At 38.5% G+C, this 24,977-nt stretch overlaps 35 non-coding genes across 35 annotated transcripts; all 35 read left to right on the top strand.

Moving 5' to 3' along the window:
• The first annotated feature begins 53 nt into the window (after positions 1 to 53).
• On the top strand, positions 54 to 126 carry TRNAA-AGC (transfer RNA alanine (anticodon AGC)). The gene has a single exon. It is a non-coding gene; the product is annotated as a tRNA-Ala (tRNA).
• Positions 127 to 895: 769 nt separating this feature from the next.
• On the top strand, positions 896 to 968 carry TRNAA-AGC (transfer RNA alanine (anticodon AGC)). The gene has a single exon. It is a non-coding gene; the product is annotated as a tRNA-Ala (tRNA).
• A 351-nt stretch (positions 969 to 1,319) lies between these two features.
• Positions 1,320 to 1,392, top strand: TRNAK-CUU (transfer RNA lysine (anticodon CUU)). Its single transcript has one exon. It is a non-coding gene; the product is annotated as a tRNA-Lys (tRNA).
• Positions 1,393 to 1,736: 344 nt separating this feature from the next.
• On the top strand, positions 1,737 to 1,809 carry TRNAA-AGC (transfer RNA alanine (anticodon AGC)). The gene has a single exon. It is a non-coding gene; the product is annotated as a tRNA-Ala (tRNA).
• Positions 1,810 to 3,420: 1,611 nt separating this feature from the next.
• Positions 3,421 to 3,493, top strand: TRNAA-AGC (transfer RNA alanine (anticodon AGC)). The gene has a single exon. It is a non-coding gene; the product is annotated as a tRNA-Ala (tRNA).
• Positions 3,494 to 4,262: 769 nt separating this feature from the next.
• On the top strand, positions 4,263 to 4,335 carry TRNAA-AGC (transfer RNA alanine (anticodon AGC)). Its single transcript has one exon. It is a non-coding gene; the product is annotated as a tRNA-Ala (tRNA).
• Positions 4,336 to 4,686: 351 nt separating this feature from the next.
• TRNAK-CUU (transfer RNA lysine (anticodon CUU)) lies at positions 4,687 to 4,759 on the top strand. Its single transcript has one exon. It is a non-coding gene; the product is annotated as a tRNA-Lys (tRNA).
• Positions 4,760 to 5,103: 344 nt separating this feature from the next.
• TRNAA-AGC (transfer RNA alanine (anticodon AGC)) lies at positions 5,104 to 5,176 on the top strand. Its single transcript has one exon. It is a non-coding gene; the product is annotated as a tRNA-Ala (tRNA).
• A 769-nt stretch (positions 5,177 to 5,945) lies between these two features.
• TRNAA-AGC (transfer RNA alanine (anticodon AGC)) lies at positions 5,946 to 6,018 on the top strand. The gene has a single exon. It is a non-coding gene; the product is annotated as a tRNA-Ala (tRNA).
• A 2,174-nt stretch (positions 6,019 to 8,192) lies between these two features.
• On the top strand, positions 8,193 to 8,265 carry TRNAK-CUU (transfer RNA lysine (anticodon CUU)). The gene has a single exon. It is a non-coding gene; the product is annotated as a tRNA-Lys (tRNA).
• Positions 8,266 to 8,609: 344 nt separating this feature from the next.
• Positions 8,610 to 8,682, top strand: TRNAA-AGC (transfer RNA alanine (anticodon AGC)). Its single transcript has one exon. It is a non-coding gene; the product is annotated as a tRNA-Ala (tRNA).
• Positions 8,683 to 9,876: 1,194 nt separating this feature from the next.
• On the top strand, positions 9,877 to 9,949 carry TRNAK-CUU (transfer RNA lysine (anticodon CUU)). The gene has a single exon. It is a non-coding gene; the product is annotated as a tRNA-Lys (tRNA).
• Positions 9,950 to 10,294: 345 nt separating this feature from the next.
• TRNAA-AGC (transfer RNA alanine (anticodon AGC)) lies at positions 10,295 to 10,367 on the top strand. Its single transcript has one exon. It is a non-coding gene; the product is annotated as a tRNA-Ala (tRNA).
• A 353-nt stretch (positions 10,368 to 10,720) lies between these two features.
• TRNAK-CUU (transfer RNA lysine (anticodon CUU)) lies at positions 10,721 to 10,793 on the top strand. Its single transcript has one exon. It is a non-coding gene; the product is annotated as a tRNA-Lys (tRNA).
• Positions 10,794 to 11,138: 345 nt separating this feature from the next.
• On the top strand, positions 11,139 to 11,211 carry TRNAA-AGC (transfer RNA alanine (anticodon AGC)). Its single transcript has one exon. It is a non-coding gene; the product is annotated as a tRNA-Ala (tRNA).
• Positions 11,212 to 11,563: 352 nt separating this feature from the next.
• On the top strand, positions 11,564 to 11,636 carry TRNAK-CUU (transfer RNA lysine (anticodon CUU)). Its single transcript has one exon. It is a non-coding gene; the product is annotated as a tRNA-Lys (tRNA).
• A 344-nt stretch (positions 11,637 to 11,980) lies between these two features.
• TRNAA-AGC (transfer RNA alanine (anticodon AGC)) lies at positions 11,981 to 12,053 on the top strand. The gene has a single exon. It is a non-coding gene; the product is annotated as a tRNA-Ala (tRNA).
• A 769-nt stretch (positions 12,054 to 12,822) lies between these two features.
• On the top strand, positions 12,823 to 12,895 carry TRNAA-AGC (transfer RNA alanine (anticodon AGC)). The gene has a single exon. It is a non-coding gene; the product is annotated as a tRNA-Ala (tRNA).
• A 2,174-nt stretch (positions 12,896 to 15,069) lies between these two features.
• Positions 15,070 to 15,142, top strand: TRNAK-CUU (transfer RNA lysine (anticodon CUU)). Its single transcript has one exon. It is a non-coding gene; the product is annotated as a tRNA-Lys (tRNA).
• Positions 15,143 to 15,486: 344 nt separating this feature from the next.
• TRNAA-AGC (transfer RNA alanine (anticodon AGC)) lies at positions 15,487 to 15,559 on the top strand. The gene has a single exon. It is a non-coding gene; the product is annotated as a tRNA-Ala (tRNA).
• A 1,194-nt stretch (positions 15,560 to 16,753) lies between these two features.
• On the top strand, positions 16,754 to 16,826 carry TRNAK-CUU (transfer RNA lysine (anticodon CUU)). The gene has a single exon. It is a non-coding gene; the product is annotated as a tRNA-Lys (tRNA).
• A 345-nt stretch (positions 16,827 to 17,171) lies between these two features.
• TRNAA-AGC (transfer RNA alanine (anticodon AGC)) lies at positions 17,172 to 17,244 on the top strand. Its single transcript has one exon. It is a non-coding gene; the product is annotated as a tRNA-Ala (tRNA).
• A 353-nt stretch (positions 17,245 to 17,597) lies between these two features.
• Positions 17,598 to 17,670, top strand: TRNAK-CUU (transfer RNA lysine (anticodon CUU)). The gene has a single exon. It is a non-coding gene; the product is annotated as a tRNA-Lys (tRNA).
• Positions 17,671 to 18,015: 345 nt separating this feature from the next.
• On the top strand, positions 18,016 to 18,088 carry TRNAA-AGC (transfer RNA alanine (anticodon AGC)). The gene has a single exon. It is a non-coding gene; the product is annotated as a tRNA-Ala (tRNA).
• Positions 18,089 to 18,440: 352 nt separating this feature from the next.
• On the top strand, positions 18,441 to 18,513 carry TRNAK-CUU (transfer RNA lysine (anticodon CUU)). The gene has a single exon. It is a non-coding gene; the product is annotated as a tRNA-Lys (tRNA).
• Positions 18,514 to 18,858: 345 nt separating this feature from the next.
• Positions 18,859 to 18,931, top strand: TRNAA-AGC (transfer RNA alanine (anticodon AGC)). The gene has a single exon. It is a non-coding gene; the product is annotated as a tRNA-Ala (tRNA).
• A 352-nt stretch (positions 18,932 to 19,283) lies between these two features.
• Positions 19,284 to 19,356, top strand: TRNAK-CUU (transfer RNA lysine (anticodon CUU)). The gene has a single exon. It is a non-coding gene; the product is annotated as a tRNA-Lys (tRNA).
• Positions 19,357 to 19,700: 344 nt separating this feature from the next.
• TRNAA-AGC (transfer RNA alanine (anticodon AGC)) lies at positions 19,701 to 19,773 on the top strand. The gene has a single exon. It is a non-coding gene; the product is annotated as a tRNA-Ala (tRNA).
• Positions 19,774 to 20,542: 769 nt separating this feature from the next.
• Positions 20,543 to 20,615, top strand: TRNAA-AGC (transfer RNA alanine (anticodon AGC)). Its single transcript has one exon. It is a non-coding gene; the product is annotated as a tRNA-Ala (tRNA).
• A 1,194-nt stretch (positions 20,616 to 21,809) lies between these two features.
• On the top strand, positions 21,810 to 21,882 carry TRNAK-CUU (transfer RNA lysine (anticodon CUU)). Its single transcript has one exon. It is a non-coding gene; the product is annotated as a tRNA-Lys (tRNA).
• Positions 21,883 to 22,226: 344 nt separating this feature from the next.
• On the top strand, positions 22,227 to 22,299 carry TRNAA-AGC (transfer RNA alanine (anticodon AGC)). Its single transcript has one exon. It is a non-coding gene; the product is annotated as a tRNA-Ala (tRNA).
• A 1,194-nt stretch (positions 22,300 to 23,493) lies between these two features.
• Positions 23,494 to 23,566, top strand: TRNAK-CUU (transfer RNA lysine (anticodon CUU)). The gene has a single exon. It is a non-coding gene; the product is annotated as a tRNA-Lys (tRNA).
• A 345-nt stretch (positions 23,567 to 23,911) lies between these two features.
• On the top strand, positions 23,912 to 23,984 carry TRNAA-AGC (transfer RNA alanine (anticodon AGC)). The gene has a single exon. It is a non-coding gene; the product is annotated as a tRNA-Ala (tRNA).
• A 352-nt stretch (positions 23,985 to 24,336) lies between these two features.
• TRNAK-CUU (transfer RNA lysine (anticodon CUU)) lies at positions 24,337 to 24,409 on the top strand. The gene has a single exon. It is a non-coding gene; the product is annotated as a tRNA-Lys (tRNA).
• A 345-nt stretch (positions 24,410 to 24,754) lies between these two features.
• On the top strand, positions 24,755 to 24,827 carry TRNAA-AGC (transfer RNA alanine (anticodon AGC)). Its single transcript has one exon. It is a non-coding gene; the product is annotated as a tRNA-Ala (tRNA).
• The last annotated feature ends 150 nt before the right edge of the window (positions 24,828 to 24,977 follow it).

A 24,977-nucleotide genomic window follows, 5' to 3' on the forward strand; every position in this document is an offset into this window, starting at 1 on the left:
AGTGTGGTAGGCATTAACATTACTTTTGAAATGTTATTCTGTGGGAGCCCACAGGGGAATTAGCTCAAATGGTAGAGCGCTCGCTTAGCATGCGAGAGGTAGCGGGATCGATGCCCGCATTCTCCATTCTAAAATGTACATACATTTTATTTTTAACTTGTCATTGCCAAGCTTGTTGCATAGTAAGAACAGATAAATCACAGATGGCTTTCATATATGGTCACATCATAACAACTAAAGTGGTTTTATCAAAAGGGTTTAGGTATTCGTTAGCTTGTGAGAGCAATTTGAGTTCTTATGCAATCTCACAATAACATTTCCACAACTTCCATTTCAATTTTGTCTCATTTTACTTGACACTCTGTCCACTGATGGATCTATAAATGATAAGTTCCTTGAAAAACGAGAGTTGAGGAATATCCAGGAACTGGTTTTCTTAATGAAAAACGATCAGTTTGCATACTACTTTAAAGAGGGAGCCCGGCTAGCTCAGTCGGTAGAGCATGAAACTCTTAATCTCAGGGTCGTGGGTTTGAGCCCCACGTTGGGCGAAAACAAGTAATTTTTGCAGGATTATTGCATTGGATCTCATAATATGGCAATTAATCTTGCATTAGACATGCAATAACTCCCAAAAATTGTATATCTTTGGTTTCCCATTGGTGGGAAATGTAACTTCAAGATTAAGTAGGGCATTAGTCTAGATTAACATACAGCGATAGTACTCCTATTCAAGTACTAAACAGGCCAACCTGAACTGTAAAACATCCCCTAAGTGGAGGTAAGGCATCAGTTAGGAGTGAACTGAACACTCATGTAATGGGCAATTTGACGTCAAATAAAGTGTGGTAGTCATTAACATTACTTTTGAAATGTTATTCTGAGGGAGCACACAGGGGAATTAGCTCAAATGGTAGAGCGCTCGCTTAGCATGCGAGAGGTAGCGGGATCGATGCCCGCATTCTCCATTCTAAAATGTACATACATTTTATTTTTAACTTGTCATTGCCAAGCTTGTTGCATAGTAAGAACAGATAAATCACAGATGGCTTTCATATATGGTCACATCATAACAACTAAAGTGGTTTTATCAAAAGGGTTTAGGTATTCGTTAGCTTGTGAGAGCAATTTGAGTTCTTATGCAATCTCACAATGACATTTCCACAACTTCCATTTCAATTTTGTCTCATTTACTTGACACTCTGTCCACTGAAGGATCTATAAATGATAAGTTCCTTGAAAAACAAGAGTTGAGGAATATCCAGGAACTGGTTTTCTTAATGAAAAACGATCAGTTTGCATACTACTTTAAAGAGGGAGCCCGGCTAGCTCAGTCGGTAGAGCATGAGACTCTTAATCTCAGGGTCGTGGGTTTGAGCCCCACGTTGGGCGAAAACAAGTAATTTTTGCAGGATTATTGCATTGGATCTCATAATATGGCAATTAATCTTGCATTAGACATGCAATAACTCCCAAAAATTGTATATCTTTGGTTTCCCATTGGTGGGAAATGTAACTTCAAGATTAGGTAGGGCATTAGTCTAGATTAACATACAGCGATATTACTCCTATTCAAGTACTAAACAGGCCAACCTGAACTGTAAAACATCCCCTAAGTGGAGGTAAGGCATCAGTTAGGAGTGAACTGAACACTCATGTAATGGGCAATTTGACGTCAAATAAAGTGTGGTAGGCATTAGCATTACTTTTGAAATGTTATTCTGAGGGAGCACACAGGGGAATTAGCTCAAATGGTAGAGCGCTCGCTTAGCATGCGAGAGGTAGCGGGATCGATGCCCGCATTCTCCATTCTAAAATGTACATACATTTTATTTTTAACTTATCATTGCCAAGCTTGTTGCATAGTAAGAACAGATAAATCACAGATGGCTTTCATATATGGTCACATCATAACAACTAAAGGGGTTTTATCAAAAGGATTTAGGTATTCGTTAGCTTGTGAGAGCAATTTGAGTTCTTATGCAATCTCACAATGACATTTCCACAACTTCCATTTCAATTTTGTCTCATTTTACTTGACACTCTGTCCACTGAGGGATCTATAAATGATAAGTTCCTTGAAAAACAAGAGTTGAGGAATATCCAGGAACTGGTTTTCTTAATGAAAAATTATCAGTTTGCATAATATTTTAAAGAGGGAGCCCGGCTAGCTCAGTCGGTAGAGCATGAGATTCTTAATCTCAGGGTCGGAGGTTCGAGCCCCACGTTGGGCGAAAACGAGTAATTTTTGCAGGATTATTGCATTGGATCTCATAATATGGCAATTAATCTTGCATTAGACATGCAATAACTCCCAAAAATTGTATATCTTTGCTTTCCCATTGGTGGGAAATGTAACTTCAAGATTAAGTAGGGCATTAGTCTAGATTAACATACAGCGATATTACTCCTATTCAAGTACTAAACAGGCCAACCTGAACTGTAAAACATCCCCTAAGTGGAGGTAAGGCATCAGTTAGGAGTGAACTGAACACTCATGTAATGGGCAATTTGACGTCAAATAAAGTGTGGTAGGCATTAACATTACTTTTGAAATGTTATTCTGAGGGAGCACACAGGGGAATTAGCTCAAATGGTAGAGCGCTCGCTTAGCATGCGAGAGGTAGAGGGATCGATGCCCGCATTCTCCATTCTAAAATGTACATACATTTTATTTTTAACTTGTCATTGCCAAGCTTGTTGCATAGTAAGAACAGATAAATCACAGATGGCTTTCATATATGGTCACATCATAACAACTAAAGGGGTTTTATCAAAAGGGTTTAGGTATTCGTTAGCTTGTGAGAGCAATTTGAGTTCTTATGCAATCTCACAATGACATTTCCACAACTTCCATTTCAATTTTGTCTCATTTTACTTGACACTCTGTCCACTGAGGGATCTATAAATGATAAGTTCCTTGAAAAACAAGAGTTGAGGAATATCCAGGAACTGGTTTTCTTAATGAAAAATGATCAGTTTGCATAATATTTTAAAGAGGGAGCCCGGCTAGCTCAGTCGGTAGAGCATGAGTTTCTTAATCTCAGGGTCGGAGGTTCGAGCCCCACGTTGGGCGAAAACGAGTAATTTTTGCAGGATTATTGCATTGGATCTCATAATATGGCAATTAATCTTGCATTAGACATGCAATAACTCCCAAAAATTGTATATCTTTGCTTTCCCATTGGTGGGAAATGTAACTTCAAGATTAAGTAGGGCATTAGTCTAGATTAACATACAGCGATATTACTCCTATTCAAGTACTAAACAGGCCAACCTGAACTGTAAAACATCCCCTAAGTGGAGGTAAGGCATCAGTTAGGAGTGAACTGAACACTCATGTAATGGGCAATTTGACGTCAAATAAAGTGTGGTAGGCATTAACATTACTTTTGAAATGTTATTCTGTGGGAGCCCACAGGGGAATTAGCTCAAATGGTAGAGCGCTCGCTTAGCATGCGAGAGGTAGCGGGATCGATGCCCGCATTCTCCATTCTAAAATGTACATACATTTTATTTTTAACTTGTCATTGCCAAGCTTGTTGCATAGTAAGAACAGATAAATCACAGATGGCTTTCATATATGGTCACATCATAACAACTAAAGTGGTTTTATCAAAAGGGTTTAGGTATTCGTTAGCTTGTGAGAGCAATTTGAGTTCTTATGCAATCTCACAATAACATTTCCACAACTTCCATTTCAATTTTGTCTCATTTTACTTGACACTCTGTCCACTGATGGATCTATAAATGATAAGTTCCTTGAAAAACGAGAGTTGAGGAATATCCAGGAACTGGTTTTCTTAATGAAAAACGATCAGTTTGCATACTACTTTAAAGAGGGAGCCCGGCTAGCTCAGTCGGTAGAGCATGAAACTCTTAATCTCAGGGTCATGGGTTTGAGCCCCACGTTGGGCGAAAACAAGTAATTTTTGCAGGATTATTGCATTGGATCTCATAATATGGCAATTAATCTTGCATTAGACATGCAATAACTCCCAAAAATTGTATATCTTTGGTTTCCCATTGGTGGGAAATGTAACTTCAAGATTAAGTAGGGCATTAGTCTAGATTAACATACAGCGATAGTACTCCTATTCAAGTACTAAACAGGCCAACCTGAACTGTAAAACATCCCCTAAGTGGAGGTAAGGCATCAGTTAGGAGTGAACTGAACACTCATGTAATGGGCAATTTGACGTCAAATAAAGTGTGGTAGTCATTAACATTACTTTTGAAATGTTATTCTGAGGGAGCACACAGGGGAATTAGCTCAAATGGTAGAGCGCTCGCTTAGCATGCGAGAGGTAGCGGGATCGATGCCCGCATTCTCCATTCTAAAATGTACATACATTTTATTTTTAACTTGTCATTGCCAAGCTTGTTGCATAGTAAGAACAGATAAATCACAGATGGCTTTCATATATGGTCACATCATAACAACTAAAGTGGTTTTATCAAAAGGGTTTAGGTATTCGTTAGCTTGTGAGAGCAATTTGAGTTCTTATGCAATCTCACAATGACATTTCCACAACTTCCATTTCAATTTTGTCTCATTTACTTGACACTCTGTCCACTGAAGGATCTATAAATGATAAGTTCCTTGAAAAACAAGAGTTGAGGAATATCCAGGAACTGGTTTTCTTAATGAAAAACGATCAGTTTGCATACTACTTTAAAGAGGGAGCCCGGCTAGCTCAGTCGGTAGAGCATGAGACTCTTAATCTCAGGGTCGTGGGTTTGAGCCCCACGTTGGGCGAAAACAAGTAATTTTTGCAGGATTATTGCATTGGATCTCATAATATGGCAATTAATCTTGCATTAGACATGCAATAACTCCCAAAAATTGTATATCTTTGGTTTCCCATTGGTGGGAAATGTAACTTCAAGATTAGGTAGGGCATTAGTCTAGATTAACATACAGCGATATTACTCCTATTCAAGTACTAAACAGGCCAACCTGAACTGTAAAACATCCCCTAAGTGGAGGTAAGGCATCAGTTAGGAGTGAACTGAACACTCATGTAATGGGCAATTTGACGTCAAATAAAGTGTGGTAGGCATTAGCATTACTTTTGAAATGTTATTCTGAGGGAGCACACAGGGGAATTAGCTCAAATGGTAGAGCGCTCGCTTAGCATGCGAGAGGTAGCGGGATCGATGCCCGCATTCTCCATTCTAAAATGTACATACATTTTATTTTTAACTTATCATTGCCAAGCTTGTTGCATAGTAAGAACAGATAAATCACAGATGGCTTTCATATATGGTCACATCATAACAACTAAAGGGGTTTTATCAAAAGGATTTAGGTATTCGTTAGCTTGTGAGAGCAATTTGAGTTCTTATGCAATCTCACAATGACATTTCCACAACTTCCATTTCAATTTTGTCTCATTTTACTTGACACTCTGTCCACTGAGGGATCTATAAATGATAAGTTCCTTGAAAAACAAGAGTTGAGGAATATCCAGGAACTGGTTTTCTTAATGAAAAATTATCAGTTTGCATAATATTTTAACGAGGGAGCCCGGCTAGCTCAGTCGGTAGAGCATGAGATTCTTAATCTCAGGGTCGGAGGTTCGAGCCCCACGTTGGGCGAAAACGAGTAATTTTTGCAGGATTATTGCATTGGATCTCATAATATGGCAATTAATCTTGCATTAGACATGCAATAACTCCCAAAAATTGTATATCTTTGCTTTCCCATTGGTGGGAAATGTAACTTCAAGATTAAGTAGGGCATTAGTCTAGATTAACATACAGCGATATTACTCCTATTCAAGTACTAAACAGGCCAACCTGAACTGTAAAACATCCCCTAAGTGGAGGTAAGGCATCAGTTAGGAGTGAACTGAACACTCATGTAATGGGCAATTTGACGTCAAATAAAGTGTGGTAGGCATTAACATTACTTTTGAAATGTTATTCTGTGGGAGCCCACAGGGGAATTAGCTCAAATGGTAGAGCGCTCGCTTAGCATGCGAGAGGTAGCGGGATCGATGCCCGCATTCTCCATTCTAAAATGTACATACATTTTATTTTTAACTTGTCATTGCCAAGCTTGTTGCATAGTAAGAACAGATAAATCACAGATGGCTTTCATATATGGTCACATCATAACAACTAAAGTGGTTTTATCAAAAGGGTTTAGGTATTCGTTAGCTTGTGAGAGCAATTTGAGTTCTTATGCAATCTCACAATGACATTTCCACAACTTCCATTTCAATTTTGTCTCATTTTACTTGACACTCTGTCCACTGATGGATCTATAAATGATAAGTTCCTTGAAAAACGAGAGTTGAGGAATATCCAGGAACTGGTTTTCTTAATGAAAAACGATCAGTTTGCATACTACTTTAAAGAGGGAGCCCGGCTAGATCAGTCGGTAGAGCATGAAACTCTTAATCTCAGGGTCGTGGGTTTGAGCCCCACGTTGGGCGAAAACAAGTAATTTTTGCAGGATTATTGCATTGGATCTCATAATATGGCAATTAATCTTGCATTAGACATGCAATAACTCCCAAAAATTGTATATCTTTGGTTTCCCATTGGTGGGAAATGTAACTTCAAGATTAAGTAGGGCATTAGTCTAGATTAACATACAGCGATATTACCCATTGGTGGGAAATGTAACTTCAAGATTAGGTAGGGCATTAGTCTAGATTAACATACAGCGATATTACTCCTATTCAAGTACTAAACAGGCCAACCTGAACTGTAAAACATCCCCTAAGTGGAGGTAAGGCATCAGTTAGGAGTGAACTGAACACTCATGTAATGGGCAATTTGACGTCAAATAAAGTGTGGTAGGCATTAACATTACTTTTGAAATGTTATTCTGAGGGAGCACACAGGGGAATTAGCTCAAATGGTAGAGCGCTCGCTTAGCATGCGAGAGGTAGAGGGATCGATGCCCGCATTCTCCATTCTAAAATGTACATACATTTTATTTTTAACTTGTCATTGCCAAGCTTGTTGCATAGTAAGAACAGATAAATCACAGATGGCTTTCATATATGGTCACATCATAACAACTAAAGGGGTTTTATCAAAAGGGTTTAGGTATTCGTTAGCTTGTGAGAGCAATTTGAGTTCTTATGCAATCTCACAATGACATTTCCACAACTTCCATTTCAATTTTGTCTCATTTTACTTGACACTCTGTCCACTGAGGGATCTATAAATGATAAGTTCCTTGAAAAACGAGAGTTGAGGAATATCCAGGAACAGGTTTTCTTAATGAAAAACGATCAGTTTGCATACTACTTTAAAGAGGGAGCCCGGCTAGCTCAGTCGGTATAGCATGAAATTCTTAATCTCAGGGTCGTGGGTTTGAGCCCCACGTTGGGCGAAAACAAGTAATTTTTGCAGGATTATTGCATTGGATCTCATAATATGGCAATTAATCTTGCATTAGACATGCAATAACTCCCAAAAATTGTATATCTTTGGTTTCCCATTGGTGGGAAATGTAACTTCAAGATTAAGTAGGGCATTAGTCTAGATTAACATACAGCGATATTACCCATTGGTGGGAAATGTAACTTCAAGATTAGGTAGGGCATTAGTCTAGATTAACATACAGCGATATTACTCCTATTCAAGTACTAAACAGGCCAACCTGAACTGTAAAACATCCCCTAAGTGGAGGTAAGGCATCAGTTAGGAGTGAACTGAACACTCATGTAATGGGCAATTTGACGTCAAAAAAAGTGTGGTAGTCATTAACATTACTTTTGAAATGTTATTCTGAGGGAGCACACAGGGGAATTAGCTCAAATGGTAGAGCGCTCGCTTAGCATGCGAGAGGTAGCGGGATCGATGCCCGCATTCTACATTCTAAAGTTTACATACATTTTATTTTTAACTTGTCATTGCCAAGCTTGTTGCATAGTAAGAACAGATAAATCACAGATGGCTTTCATATATGGTCACATCATAACAACTAAAGTGGTTTTATCAAAAGGGTTTAGGTATTCGTTAGCTTGTGAGAGCAATTTGAGTTCTTATGCAATCTCACAATGATATTTCCACAACTTCCATTTCAATTTTGTCTCATTTTACTTGACACTCTGTCCACTGAGGGATCTATAAATGATAAGTTCCTTGAAAAACGAGAGTTGAGGAATATCCAGGAACTGGTTTTCATAATGAAAAACGATCAGTTTGCATACTACTTTAAAGAGGGAGCCCGGCTAGCTCAGTCGGTAGAGCATGAGACTCTTAATCTCAGGGTCGTGGGTTCGGACCCCACGTTGGGCGAAAACGAGTAATTTTTGCAGGATTATTGCATTGGATCTCATAATATGGCAATTAATCTTGCATTAGACATGCAATAACTCCCAAAAATTGTATATCTTTGGTTTCCCATTGGTGGGAAATGTAACTTCAAGATTAGGTAGGGCATTAGTCTAGATTAACATACAGCGATATTACTCCTATTCAAGTACTAAACAGGCCAACCTGAACTGTAAAACATCCCCTAAGTGGAGGTAAGGCATCAGTTAGGAGTGAACTGAACACTCATGTAATGGGCAATTTGACGTCAAATAAAGTGTGGTAGGCATTAACATTACTTTTGAAATGTTATTCTGAGGGAGCACACAGGGGAATTAGCTCAAATGGTAGAGCGCTCGCTTAGCATGCGAGAGGTAGCGGGATCGATGCCCGCATTCTCCATTCTAAAATGTACATACATTTTATTTTTAACTTGTCATTGCCAAGCTTGTTGCATAGTAAGAACAGATAAATCACAGATGGCTTTCATATATGGTCACATCATAACAACTAAAGGGGTTTTATCAAAAGGGTTTAGGTATTCGTTAGCTTGTGAGAGCAATTTGAGTTCTTATGCAATCTCACAATGACATTTCCACAACTTCCATTTCAATTTTGTCTCATTTTACTTGACACTCTGTCCACTGAGGGATCTATAAATGATAAGTTCCTTGAAAAACGAGAGTTGAGGAATATCCAGGAACAGGTTTTCTTAATGAAAAACGATCAGTTTGCATACTACTTTAAAGAGGGAGCCCGGCTAGCTCAGTCGGTAGAGCATGAAATTCTTAATCTCAGGGTTGTGGGTTTGAGCCCCACGTTGGGCGAAAACAAGTAATTTTTGCAGGATTATTGCATTGGATCTCATAATATGGCAATTAATCTTGCATTAGACATGCAATAACTCCCAAAAATTGTATATCTTTGGTTTCCCATTGGTGGGAAATGTAACTTCAAGATTAAGTAGGGCATTAGTCTAGATTAACATACAGCGATATTACTCCTATTCAAGTACTAAACAGGCCAACCTGAACTGTAAAACATCCCCTAAGTGGAGGTAAGGCATCAGTTAGGAGTGAACTGAACACTCATGTAATGGGCAATTTGACGTCAAATAAAGTGTGGTAGTCATTAACATTACTTTTGAAATGTTATTCTGAGGGAGCACACAGGGGAATTAGCTCAAATGGTAGAGCGCTCGCTTAGCATGCGAGAGGTAGCGGGATCGATGCCCGCATTCTACATTCTAAAGTTTACATACATTTTATTTTTAACTTGTCATTGCCAAGCTTGTTGCATAGTAAGAACAGATAAATCACAGATGGCTTTCATATATGGTCACATCATAACAACTAAAGTGGTTTTATCAAAAGGGTTTAGGTATTCGTTAGCTTGTGAGAGCAATTTGAGTTCTTATGCAATCTCACAATGATATTTCCACAACTTCCATTTCAATTTTGTCTCATTTTACTTGACACTCTGTCCACTGAGGGATCTATAAATGATAAGTTCCTTGAAAAACGAGAGTTGAGGAATATCCAGGAACTGGTTTTCATAATGAAAAACGATCAGTTTGCATACTACTTTAAAGAGGGAGCCCGGCTAGCTCAGTCGGTAGAGCATGAGACTCTTAATCTCAGGGTCGTGGGTTCGAGCCCCACGTTGGGCGAAAACGAGTAATTTTTGCAGGATTATTGCATTGGATCTCATAATATGGCAATTAATCTTGCATTAGACATGCAATAACTCCCAAAAATTGTATATCTTTGGTTTCCCATTGGTGGGAAATGTAACTTCAAGATTAGGTAGGGCATTAGTCTAGATTAACATACAGCGATATTACTCCTATTCAAGTACTAAACAGGCCAACCTGAACTGTAAAACATCCCCTAAGTGGAGGTAAGGCATCAGTTAGGAGTGAACTGAACACTCATGTAATGGGCAATTTGACTTCAAATAAAGTGTGGAAGGCATCAACATTACTTTTGAAATGTTATTCTGAGGAGAGCAAACAGGGGAATTAGCTCAAATGGTAGAGCGCTTGCTTAGCATGCGAGAGGTAGCGGGATCGATACCCGCATTCTCCATTCTAAAATGTACATACATTATATTTTTAACTTGTCATTGCCAAGCTTGTTGCATAGTAAGAACAGATAAATCACAGATGGCTTTCATATATGGTCACATCATAACAACTAAAGGGGTTTTATCAAAAGGATTTAGGTATTTGTTAGCTTGTGAGAGCAAGTTTGAGTTCTTATGCAATCTCACAATGACATTTCCACAACTTCCATTTCAATTTTGTCTCATTTTACTTGACACTCTGTCCACTGAGGGATCTATAAATGATAAGTTCCTTGAAAAACGAGAGTTGAGGAATATCCAGGAACTGGTTTTCTTAATGAAAAACGATCAGTTTGCATACTACTTTAAAGAGGGAGCCTGGCTAGCTCAGTTGGTAGAGCATGAAACTCTTAATCTCAGGGTCGTGGGTTCGAGCCCCACGTTGGGCGAAAACAAGTAATTTTTGCAGGATTATTGCATTGGATCTCATAATATGGCAATTAATCTTGCATTAGACATGCAATAACTCCCAAAAAATTTATATCTTTGGTTTCCCATTGGTGGGAAATGTAACTTCAAGATTAGGTAGGGCATTAGTCTAGATTAACATACAGCGATATTACTCCTATTCAAGTACTAAACAGGCCAACCTGAACTGTAAAACATCCCCTAAGTGGAGGTAAGGCATCAGTTAGGAGTGAACTGAACACTCATGTAATGGGCAATTTGACTTCAAATAAAGTGTGGAAGGCATTAACATTACTTTTGAAATGTTATTCGGAGGAGAGCAAACAGGGGAATTAGCTCAAATGGTAGAGCGCTTGCTTAGCATGCGAGAGGTAGCGGGATCGATACCCGCATTCTCCATTCTAAAATGTATATACATTTTATTTTTAACTTGTCATTGCCAAGCTTGTTGCATAGTAAGAACAGATAAATCACAGATGGCTTTCATATATGGTCACATCATAACAACTAAAGGGGTTTTATCAAAAGGATTTAGGTATTCGTTAGCTTGTGAGAGCAATTTGAGTTCTTATGCAATCTCACAATGACATTTCCACAACTTCCATTTCAATTTTGTCTCATTTTACTTGACACTCTGTCCACTGAGGGATCTATAAATGATAAGTTCCTTGAAAAACGAGAGTTGAGGAATATCCAGGAACTGGTTTTCTTAATGAAAAACGATCAGTTTGCATACTACTTTAAAGAGGGAGCCCGGCTAGCTCAGTCGGTAGAGCATGAGACTCTTAATCTCAGGGTCGTGGGTTCGAGCCCCATGTTGGGTGAAAACGAGTAATTTTTGCAGGATTATTTCATTGGCTCTCATAATATGGCAATTAATCTTGCATTAGGCATGCAATAACTCCCAAAAATTGTATATCTTTGGTTTCCCATTGGTGGGAAATGTAACTTCAAGATTAGGTAGGGCATTAGTCTAGATTAACATACAGCGATATTACTCCTATTCAAGTACTAAACAGGCCAACCTGAACTGTAAAACATCCCCTAAGTGGAGGTAAGGCATCAGTTAGGAGTGAACTGAACACTCATGTAATGGGCAATTTGACTTCAAATAAAGTGTGGAAGGCATTAACATTACTTTTGAAATGTTATTCTGAGGGAGCACACAGGGGAATTAGCTCAAATGGTAGAGCGCTCGCTTAGCATGCGAGAGGTAGCGGGATCGATGCCCGCATTCTCCATTCTAAAATGTACATACATTTTATTTTTAACTTATCATTGCCAAGCTTGTTGCATAGTAAGAACAGATAAATCACAGATGGCTTTCATATATGGTCACATCATAACAACTAAAGGGGTTTTATCAAAAGGATTTAGGTATTCGTTAGCTTGTGAGAGCAATTTGAGTTCTTATGCAATCTCACAATGACATTTCCACAACTTCCATTTCAATTTTGTCTCATTTTACTTGACACTCTGTCCACTGAGGGATCTATAAATGATAAGTTCCTTGAAAAACAAGAGTTGAGGAATATCCAGGAACTGGTTTTCTTAATGAAAAATTATCAGTTTGCATAATATTTTAACGAGGGAGCCCGGCTAGCTCAGTCGGTAGAGCATGAGATTCTTAATCTCAGGGTCGGAGGTTCGAGCCCCACGTTGGGCGAAAACGAGTAATTTTTGCAGGATTATTGCATTGGATCTCATAATATGGCAATTAATCTTGCATTAGACATGCAATAACTCCCAAAAATTGTATATCTTTGCTTTCCCATTGGTGGGAAATGTAACTTCAAGATTAAGTAGGGCATTAGTCTAGATTAACATACAGCGATATTACTCCTATTCAAGTACTAAACAGGCCAACCTGAACTGTAAAACATCCCCTAAGTGGAGGTAAGGCATCAGTTAGGAGTGAACTGAACACTCATGTAATGGGCAATTTGACGTCAAATAAAGTGTGGTAGGCATTAACATTACTTTTGAAATGTTATTCTGTGGGAGCCCACAGGGGAATTAGCTCAAATGGTAGAGCGCTCGCTTAGCATGCGAGAGGTAGCGGGATCGATGCCCGCATTCTCCATTCTAAAATGTACATACATTTTATTTTTAACTTGTCATTGCCAAGCTTGTTGCATAGTAAGAACAGATAAATCACAGATGGCTTTCATATATGGTCACATCATAACAACTAAAGTGGTTTTATCAAAAGGGTTTAGGTATTCGTTAGCTTGTGAGAGCAATTTGAGTTCTTATGCAATCTCACAATGACATTTCCACAACTTCCATTTCAATTTTGTCTCATTTTACTTGACACTCTGTCCACTGATGGATCTATAAATGATAAGTTCCTTGAAAAACGAGAGTTGAGGAATATCCAGGAACTGGTTTTCTTAATGAAAAACGATCAGTTTGCATACTACTTTAAAGAGGGAGCCCGGCTAGATCAGTCGGTAGAGCATGAAACTCTTAATCTCAGGGTCGTGGGTTTGAGCCCCACGTTGGGCGAAAACAAGTAATTTTTGCAGGATTATTGCATTGGATCTCATAATATGGCAATTAATCTTGCATTAGACATGCAATAACTCCCAAAAATTGTATATCTTTGGTTTCCCATTGGTGGGAAATGTAACTTCAAGATTAAGTAGGGCATTAGTCTAGATTAACATACAGCGATATTACCCATTGGTGGGAAATGTAACTTCAAGATTAGGTAGGGCATTAGTCTAGATTAACATACAGCGATATTACTCCTATTCAAGTACTAAACAGGCCAACCTGAACTGTAAAACATCCCCTAAGTGGAGGTAAGGCATCAGTTAGGAGTGAACTGAACACTCATGTAATGGGCAATTTGACGTCAAATAAAGTGTGGTAGGCATTAACATTACTTTTGAAATGTTATTCTGAGGGAGCACACAGGGGAATTAGCTCAAATGGTAGAGCGCTCGCTTAGCATGCGAGAGGTAGAGGGATCGATGCCCGCATTCTCCATTCTAAAATGTACATACATTTTATTTTTAACTTGTCATTGCCAAGCTTGTTGCATAGTAAGAACAGATAAATCACAGATGGCTTTCATATATGGTCACATCATAACAACTAAAGGGGTTTTATCAAAAGGGTTTAGGTATTCGTTAGCTTGTGAGAGCAATTTGAGTTCTTATGCAATCTCACAATGACATTTCCACAACTTCCATTTCAATTTTGTCTCATTTTACTTGACACTCTGTCCACTGAGGGATCTATAAATGATAAGTTCCTTGAAAAACGAGAGTTGAGGAATATCCAGGAACAGGTTTTCTTAATGAAAAACGATCAGTTTGCATACTACTTTAAAGAGGGAGCCCGGCTAGCTCAGTCGGTATAGCATGAAATTCTTAATCTCAGGGTCGTGGGTTTGAGCCCCACGTTGGGCGAAAACAAGTAATTTTTGCAGGATTATTGCATTGGATCTCATAATATGGCAATTAATCTTGCATTAGACATGCAATAACTCCCAAAAATTGTATATCTTTGGTTTCCCATTGGTGGGAAATGTAACTTCAAGATTAAGTAGGGCATTAGTCTAGATTAACATACAGCGATATTACCCATTGGTGGGAAATGTAACTTCAAGATTAGGTAGGGCATTAGTCTAGATTAACATACAGCGATATTACTCCTATTCAAGTACTAAACAGGCCAACCTGAACTGTAAAACATCCCCTAAGTGGAGGTAAGGCATCAGTTAGGAGTGAACTGAACACTCATGTAATGGGCAATTTGACGTCAAAAAAAGTGTGGTAGTCATTAACATTACTTTTGAAATGTTATTCTGAGGGAGCACACAGGGGAATTAGCTCAAATGGTAGAGCGCTCGCTTAGCATGCGAGAGGTAGCGGGATCGATGCCCGCATTCTACATTCTAAAGTTTACATACATTTTATTTTTAACTTGTCATTGCCAAGCTTGTTGCATAGTAAGAACAGATAAATCACAGATGGCTTTCATATATGGTCACATCATAACAACTAAAGTGGTTTTATCAAAAGGGTTTAGGTATTCGTTAGCTTGTGAGAGCAATTTGAGTTCTTATGCAATCTCACAATGATATTTCCACAACTTCCATTTCAATTTTGTCTCATTTTACTTGACACTCTGTCCACTGAGGGATCTATAAATGATAAGTTCCTTGAAAAACGAGAGTTGAGGAATATCCAGGAACTGGTTTTCATAATGAAAAACGATCAGTTTGCATACTACTTTAAAGAGGGAGCCCGGCTAGCTCAGTCGGTAGAGCATGAGACTCTTAATCTCAGGGTCGTGGGTTCGGACCCCACGTTGGGCGAAAACGAGTAATTTTTGCAGGATTATTGCATTGGATCTCATAATATGGCAATTAATCTTGCATTAGACATGCAATAACTCCCAAAAATTGTATATCTTTGGTTTCCCATTGGTGGGAAATGTAACTTCAAGATTAGGTAGGGCATTAGTCTAGATTAACATACAGCGATATTACTCCTATTCAAGTACTAAACAGGCCAACCTGAACTGTAAAACATCCCCTAAGTGGAGGTAAGGCATCAGTTAGGAGTGAACTGAACACTCATGTAATGGGCAATTTGACGTCAAATAAAGTGTGGTAGGCATTAACATTACTTTTGAAATGTTATTCTGAGGGAGCACACAGGGGAATTAGCTCAAATGGTAGAGCGCTCGCTTAGCATGCGAGAGGTAGCGGGATCGATGCCCGCATTCTCCATTCTAAAATGTACATACATTTTATTTTTAACTTGTCATTGCCAAGCTTGTTGCATAGTAAGAACAGATAAATCACAGATGGCTTTCATATATGGTCACATCATAACAACTAAAGGGGTTTTATCAAAAGGGTTTAGGTATTCGTTAGCTTGTGAGAGCAATTTGAGTTCTTATGCAATCTCACAATGACATTTCCACAACTTCCATTTCAATTTTGTCTCATTTTACTTGACACTCTGTCCACTGAGGGATCTATAAATGATAAGTTCCTTGAAAAACGAGAGTTGAGGAATATCCAGGAACAGGTTTTCTTAATGAAAAACGATCAGTTTGCATACTACTTTAAAGAGGGAGCCCGGCTAGCTCAGTCGGTAGAGCATGAAATTCTTAATCTCAGGGTTGTGGGTTTGAGCCCCACGTTGGGCGAAAACAAGTAATTTTTGCAGGATTATTGCATTGGATCTCATAATATGGCAATTAATCTTGCATTAGACATGCAATAACTCCCAAAAATTGTATATCTTTGGTTTCCCATTGGTGGGAAATGTAACTTCAAGATTAAGTAGGGCATTAGTCTAGATTAACATACAGCGATATTACTCCTATTCAAGTACTAAACAGGCCAACCTGAACTGTAAAACATCCCCTAAGTGGAGGTAAGGCATCAGTTAGGAGTGAACTGAACACTCATGTAATGGGCAATTTGACGTCAAATAAAGTGTGGTAGTCATTAACATTACTTTTGAAATGTTATTCTGAGGGAGCACACAGGGGAATTAGCTCAAATGGTAGAGCGCTCGCTTAGCATGCGAGAGGTAGCGGGATCGATGCCCGCATTCTACATTCTAAAGTTTACATACATTTTATTTTTAACTTGTCATTGCCAAGCTTGTTGCATAGTAAGAACAGATAAATCACAGATGGCTTTCATATATGGTCACATCATAACAACTAAAGTGGTTTTATCAAAAGGGTTTAGGTATTCGTTAGCTTGTGAGAGCAATTTGAGTTCTTATGCAATCTCACAATGATATTTCCACAACTTCCATTTCAATTTTGTCTCATTTTACTTGACACTCTGTCCACTGAGGGATCTATAAATGATAAGTTCCTTGAAAAACGAGAGTTGAGGAATATCCAGGAACTGGTTTTCATAATGAAAAACGATCAGTTTGCATACTACTTTAAAGAGGGAGCCCGGCTAGCTCAGTCGGTAGAGCATGAGACTCTTAATCTCAGGGTCGTGGGTTCGAGCCCCACGTTGGGCGAAAACGAGTAATTTTTGCAGGATTATTGCATTGGATCTCATAATATGGCAATTAATCTTGCATTAGACATGCAATAACTCCCAAAAATTGTATATCTTTGGTTTCCCATTGGTGGGAAATGTAACTTCAAGATTAGGTAGGGCATTAGTCTAGATTAACATACAGCGATATTACTCCTATTCAAGTACTAAACAGGCCAACCTGAACTGTAAAACATCCCCTAAGTGGAGGTAAGGCATCAGTTAGGAGTGAACTGAACACTCATGTAATGGGCAATTTGACTTCAAATAAAGTGTGGAAGGCATCAACATTACTTTTGAAATGTTATTCTGAGGAGAGCAAACAGGGGAATTAGCTCAAATGGTAGAGCGCTTGCTTAGCATGCGAGAGGTAGCGGGATCGATACCCGCATTCTCCATTCTAAAATGTACATACATTATATTTTTAACTTGTCATTGCCAAGCTTGTTGCATAGTAAGAACAGATAAATCACAGATGGCTTTCATATATGGTCACATCATAACAACTAAAGGGGTTTTATCAAAAGGATTTAGGTATTTGTTAGCTTGTGAGAGCAAGTTTGAGTTCTTATGCAATCTCACAATGACATTTCCACAACTTCCATTTCAATTTTGTCTCATTTTACTTGACACTCTGTCCACTGAGGGATCTATAAATGATAAGTTCCTTGAAAAACGAGAGTTGAGGAATATCCAGGAACTGGTTTTCTTAATGAAAAACGATCAGTTTGCATACTACTTTAAAGAGGGAGCCTGGCTAGCTCAGTTGGTAGAGCATGAAACTCTTAATCTCAGGGTCGTGGGTTCGAGCCCCACGTTGGGCGAAAACAAGTAATTTTTGCAGGATTATTGCATTGGATCTCATAATATGGCAATTAATCTTGCATTAGACATGCAATAACTCCCAAAAAATTTATATCTTTGGTTTCCCATTGGTGGGAAATGTAACTTCAAGATTAGGTAGGGCATTAGTCTAGATTAACATACAGCGATATTACTCCTATTCAAGTACTAAACAGGCCAACCTGAACTGTAAAACATCCCCTAAGTGGAGGTAAGGCATCAGTTAGGAGTGAACTGAACACTCATGTAATGGGCAATTTGACTTCAAATAAAGTGTGGAAGGCATTAACATTACTTTTGAAATGTTATTCGGAGGAGAGCAAACAGGGGAATTAGCTCAAATGGTAGAGCGCTTGCTTAGCATGCGAGAGGTAGCGGGATCGATACCCGCATTCTCCATTCTAAAATGTATATACATTTTATTTTTAACTTGTCATTGCCAAGCTTGTTGCATAGTAAGAACAGATAAATCACAGATGGCTTTCATATATGGTCACATCATAACAACTAAAGGGGTTTTATCAAAAGGATTTAGGTATTCGTTAGCTTGTGAGAGCAATTTGAGTTCTTATGCAATCTCACAATGACATTTCCACAACTTCCATTTCAATTTTGTCTCATTTTACTTGACACTCTGTCCACTGAGGGATCTATAAATGATAAGTTCCTTGAAAAACGAGAGTTGAGGAATATCCAGGAACTGGTTTTCTTAATGAAAAACGATCAGTTTGCATACTACTTTAAAGAGGGAGCCCGGCTAGCTCAGTCGGTAGAGCATGAGACTCTTAATCTCAGGGTCGTGGGTTCGAGCCCCATGTTGGGTGAAAACGAGTAATTTTTGCAGGATTATTTCATTGGCTCTCATAATATGGCAATTAATCTTGCATTAGGCATGCAATAACTCCCAAAAATTGTATATCTTTGGTTTCCCATTGGTGGGAAATGTAACTTCAAGATTAGGTAGGGCATTAGTCTAGATTAACATACAGCGATATTACTCCTATTCAAGTACTAAACAGGCCAACCTGAACTGTAAAACATCCCCTAAGTGGAGGTAAGGCATCAGTTAGGAGTGAACTGAACACTCATGTAATGGGCAATTTGACTTCAAATAAAGTGTGGAAGGCATTAACATTACTTTTGAAATGTTATTCTGAGGAGAGCAAACAGGGGAATTAGCTCAAATGGTAGAGCGCTTGCTTAGCATGCGAGAGGTAGCGGGATCGATACCCGCATTCTCCATTCTAAAATGTACATACATTATATTTTTAACTTGTCATTGCCAAGCTTGTTGCATAGTAAGAACAGATAAATCACAGATGGCTTTCATATATGGTCACATCATAACAACTAAAGGGGTTTTATCAAAAGGATTTAGGTATTTGTTAGCTTGTGAGAGCAATTTGAGTTCTTATGCAATCTCACAATGACATTTCCACAACTTCCATTTCAATTTTGTCTCATTTTACTTGACACTCTGTCCACTGAGGGATCTATAAATGATAAGTTCCTTGAAAAACGAGAGTTGAGGAATATCCAGGAACTGGTTTTCTTAATGAAAAACGATCAGTTTGCATACTACTTTAAAGAGGGAGCCTGGCTAGCTCAGTCGGTAGAGCATGAAACTCTTAATCTCAGGGTCGTGGGTTCGAGCCCCACGTTGGGCGAAAACAAGTAATTTTTGCAGGATTATTGCATTGGATCTCATAATATGGCAATTAATCTTGCATTAGACATGCAATAACTCCCAAAAAATTTATATCTTTGGTTTCCCATTGGTGGGAAATGTAACTTCAAGATTAGGTAGGGCATTAGTCTAGATTAACATACAGCGATATTACTCCTATTCAAGTACTAAACAGGCCAACCTGAACTGTAAAACATCCCCTAAGTGGAGGTAAGGCATCAGTTAGGAGTGAACTGAACACTCATGTAATGGGCAATTTGACGTCAAATAAAGTGTGGTAGGCATTAGCATTACTTTTGAAATGTTATTCTGAGGGAGCACACAGGGGAATTAGCTCAAATGGTAGAGCGCTCGCTTAGCATGCGAGAGGTAGCGGGATCGATGCCCGCATTCTCCATTCTAAAATGTACATACATTTTATTTTTAACTTATCATTGCCAAGCTTGTTGCATAGTAAGAACAGATAAATCACAGATGGCTTTCATATATGGTCACATCATAACAACTAAAGTGGTTTTATCAAAAGGGTTTAGGTATTCGTTAGCTTGTGAGAGCAATTTGAGTTCTTATGCAATCTCACAATGACATTTCCACAACTTCCATTTTAATTTTGTCTCATTTTACTTGACACTCTGTCCACTGATGGATCTATAAATGATAAGTTCCTTGAAAAACGAGAGTTGAGGAATATCCAGGAACTGGTTTTCTTAATGAAAAACGATCAGTTTGCATACTACTTTAAAGAGGGAGCCCGGCTAGCTCAGTCGGTAGAGCATGAAACTCTTAATCTCAGGGTCGTGGGTTTGAGCCCCACGTTGGGCGAAAACAAGTAATTTTTGCAGGATTATTGCATTGGATCTCATAATATGGCAATTAATCTTGCATTAGACATGCAATAACTCCCAAAAATTGAATATCTTTGGTTTCCCATTGGTGGGAAATGTAACTTCAAGATTAGGTAGGGCATTAGTCTAGATTAACATACAGCGATATTACTCCTATTCAAGTACTAAACAGGCCAACCTGAACTGTAAAACATCCCCTAAGTGGAGGTAAGGCATCAGTTAGGAGTGAACTGAACACTCATGTAATGGGCAATTTGACGTCAAATAAAGTGTGGTAGGCATTAACATTACTTTTGAAATGTTATTCTGAGGGAGCACACAGGGGAATTAGCTCAAATGGTAGAGCGCTCGCTTAGCATGCGAGAGGTAGCGGGATCGATGCCCGCATTCTCCATTCTAAAATGTACATACATTTTATTTTTAACTTGTCATTGCCAAGCTTGTTGCATAGTAAGAACAGATAAATCACAGATGGCTTTCATATATGGTCACATCATAACAACTAAAGGGGTTTTATCAAAAGGGTTTAGGTATTCGTTAGCTTGTGAGAGCAATTTGAGTTCTTATGCAATCTCACAATGACATTTCCACAACTTCCATTTCAATTTTGTCTCATTTTACTTGACACTCTGTCCACTGAGGGATCTATAAATGATAAGTTCCTTGAAAAACGAGAGTTGAGGAATATCCAGGAACAGGTTTTCTTAATGAAAAACGAACAGTTTGCATACTACTTTAAAGAGGGAGCCCGGCTAGCTCAGTCGGTAGAGCATGAAATTCTTAATCTCAGGGTCGTGGGTTTGAGCCCCACGTTGGGCGAAAACAAGTAATTTTTGCAGGATTATTGCATTGGATCTCATAATATGGCAATTAATCTTGCATTAGACATGCAATAACTCCCAAAAATTGTATATCTTTGGTTTCCCATTGGTGGGAAATGTAACTTCAAGATTAAGTAGGGCATTAGTCTAGATTAACATACAGCGATATTACTCCTATTCAAGTACTAAACAGGCCAACCTGAACTGTAAAACATCCCCTAAGTGGAGGTAAGGCATCAGTTAGGAGTGAACTGAACACTCATGTAATGGGCAATTTGACGTCAAATAAAGTGTGGTAGTCATTAACATTACTTTTGAAATGTTATTCTGAGGGAGCACACAGGGGAATTAGCTCAAATGGTAGAGCGCTCGCTTAGCATGCGAGAGGTAGCGGGATCGATGCCCGCATTCTACATTCTAAAGTTTACATACATTTTATTTTTAACTTGTCATTGCCAAGCTTGTTGCATAGTAAGAACAGATAAATCACAGATGGCTTTCATATATGGTGACATCATAACAACTAAAGTGGTTTTATCAAAAGGGTTTAGGTATTCGTTAGCTTGTGAGAGCAATTTGAGTTCTTATGCAATCTCACAATGATATTTCCACAACTTCCATTTCAATTTTGTCTCATTTTACTTGACACTCTGTCCACTGAGGGATCTATAAATGATAAGTTCCTTGAAAAACGAGAGTTGAGGAATATCCAGGAACTGGTTTTCATAATGAAAAACGATCAGTTTGCATACTACTTTAAAGAGGGAGCCCGGCTAGCTCAGTCGGTAGAGCATGAGACTCTTAATCTCAGGGTCGTGGGTTCGAGCCCCACGTTGGGCGAAAACGAGTAATTTTTGCAGGATTATTGCATTGGATCTCATAATATGGCAATTAATCTTGCATTAGACATGCAATAACTCCCAAAAATTGTATATCTTTGGTTTCCCATTGGTGGGAAATGTAACTTCAAGATTAGGTAGGGCATTAGTCTAGATTAACATACAGCGATATTACTCCTATTCAAGTACTAAACAGGCCAACCTGAACTGTAAAACATCCCCTAAGTGGAGGTAAGGCATCAGTTAGGAGTGAACTGAACACTCATGTAATGGGCAATTTGACGTCAAATAAAGTGTGGTAGGCATTAACATTACTTTTGAAATGTTATTCTGAGGGAGCACACAGGGGAATTAGCTCAAATGGTAGAGCGCTCGCTTAGCATGCGAGAGGTAGCGGGATCGATGCCCGCATTCTCCATTCTAAAATGTACATACATTTTATTTTTAACTTGTCATTGCCAAGCTTGTTGCATAGTAAGAACAGATAAATCACAGATGGCTTTCATATATGGTCACATCATAACAACTAAAGGGGTTTTATCAAAAGGGTTTAGGTATTCGTTAGCTTGTGAGAGCAATTTGAGTTCTTATGCAATCTCACAATGACATTTCCACAACTTCCATTTCAATTTTGTCTCATTTTACTTGACACTCTGTCCACTGAGGGATCTATAAATGATAAGTTCCTTGAAAAACGAGAGTTGAGGAATATCCAGGAACAGGTTTTCTTAATGAAAAACGATCAGTTTGCATACTACTTTAAAGAGGGAGCCCGGCTAGCTCAGTCGGTAGAGCATGAAATTCTTAATCTCAGGGTTGTGGGTTTGAGCCCCACGTTGGGCGAAAACAAGTAATTTTTGCAGGATTATTGCATTGGATCTCATAATATGGCAATTAATCTTGCATTAGACATGCAATAACTCCCAAAAATTGTATATCTTTGGTTTCCCATTGGTGGGAAATGTAACTTCAAGATTAAGTAGGGCATTAATCTAGATTAACATACAGCGATATTACTCCTATTCAAGTACTAAACAGGCCAACCTGAACTGTAAAACATCCCCTAAGTGGAGGTAAGGCATCAGTTAGGAGTGAACTGAACACTCATGTAATGGGCAATTTGACGTCAAATAAAGTGTGGTAGTCATTAACATTACTTTTGAAATGTTATTCTGAGGGAGCACACAGGGGAATTAGCTCAAATGGTAGAGCGCTCGCTTAGCATGCGAGAGGTAGCGGGATCGATGCCCGCATTCTACATTCTAAAGTTTACATACATTTTATTTTTAACTTGTCATTGCCAAGCTTGTTGCATAGTAAGAACAGATAAATCACAGATGGCTTTCATATATGGTCACATCATAACAACTAAAGTGGTTTTATCAAAAGGGTTTAGGTATTCGTTAGCTTGTGAGAGCAATTTGAGTTCTTATGCAATCTCACAATGATATTTCCACAACTTCCATTTCAATTTTGTCTCATTTTACTTGACACTCTGTCCACTGAGGGATCTATAAATGATAAGTTCCTTGAAAAACGAGAGTTGAGGAATATCCAGGAACTGGTTTTCATAATGAAAAACGATCAGTTTGCATACTACTTTAAAGAGGGAGCCCGGCTAGCTCAGTCGGTAGAGCATGAGACTCTTAATCTCAGGGTCGTGGGTTCGAGCCCCACGTTGGGCGAAAACGAGTAATTTTTGCAGGATTATTGCATTGGATCTCATAATATGGCAATTAATCTTGCATTAGACATGCAATAACTCCCAAAAATTGTATATCTTTGGTTTCCCATTGGTGGGAAATGTAACTTCAAGATTAGGTAGGGCATTAGTCTAGATTAACATACAGCGATATTACTCCTATTCAAGTACTAAACAGGCCAACCTGAACTGTAAAACATCCCCTAAGTGGAGGTAAGGCATCAGTTAGGAGTGAACTGAACACTCATGTAATGGGCAATTTGACTTCAAATAAAGTGTGGAAGGCATCAACATTACTTTTGAAATGTTATTCTGAGGAGAGCAAACAGGGGAATTAGCTCAAATGGTAGAGCGCTTGCTTAGCATGCGAGAGGTAGCGGGATCGATACCCGCATTCTCCATTCTAAAATGTACATACATTATATTTTTAACTTGTCATTGCCAAGCTTGTTGCATAGTAAGAACAGATAAATCACAGATGGCTTTCATATATGGTCACATCATAACAACTAAAGGGGTTTTATCAAAAGGATTTAGGTATTTGTTAGCTTGTGAGAGCAATTTGAGTTCTTATGCAATCTCACAATGACATTTCCACAACTTCCATTTCAATTTTGTCTCATTTTACTTGACACTCTGTCCACTGAGGGATCTATAAATGATAAGTTCCTTGAAAAACGAGAGTTGAGGAATATCCAGGAACTGGTTTTCTTAATGAAAAACGATCAGTTTGCATACTACTTTAAAGAGGGAGCCTGGCTAGCTCAGTTGGTAGAGCATGAAACTCTTAATCTCAGGGTCGTGGGTTCGAGCCCCACGTTGGGCGAAAACAAGTAATTTTTGCAGGATTATTGCATTGGATCTCATAATATGGCAATTAATCTTGCATTAGACATGCAATAACTCCCAAAAAATTTATATCTTTGGTTTCCCATTGGTGGGAAATGTAACTTCAAGATTAGGTAGGGCATTAGTCTAGATTAACATACAGCGATATTACTCCTATTCAAGTACTAAACAGGCCAACCTGAACTGTAAAACATCCCCTAAGTGGAGGTAAGGCATCAGTTAGGAGTGAACTGAACACTCATGTAATGGGCAATTTGACTTCAAATAAAGTGTGGAAGGCATTAACATTACTTTTGAAATGTTATTCTGAGGAGAGCAAACAGGGGAATTAGCTCAAATGGTAGAGCGCTTGCTTAGCATGCGAGAGGTAGCGGGATCGATACCCGCATTCTCCATTCTAAAATGTATATACATTTTATTTTTAACTTGTCATTGCCAAGATTGTTGCATAGTAAGAACAGATAAATCACAGATGGCTTTCATATATGGTCACATCATAACAACTAAAGGGGTTTTATCAAAAGGATTTAGGTATTCGTTAGCTT

Source organism: Lissotriton helveticus, chromosome 1_2, assembly GCF_964261635.1.
Source record: "Lissotriton helveticus chromosome 1_2, aLisHel1.1, whole genome shotgun sequence".
NCBI lineage: Eukaryota > Metazoa > Chordata > Amphibia > Caudata > Salamandridae > Lissotriton > Lissotriton helveticus.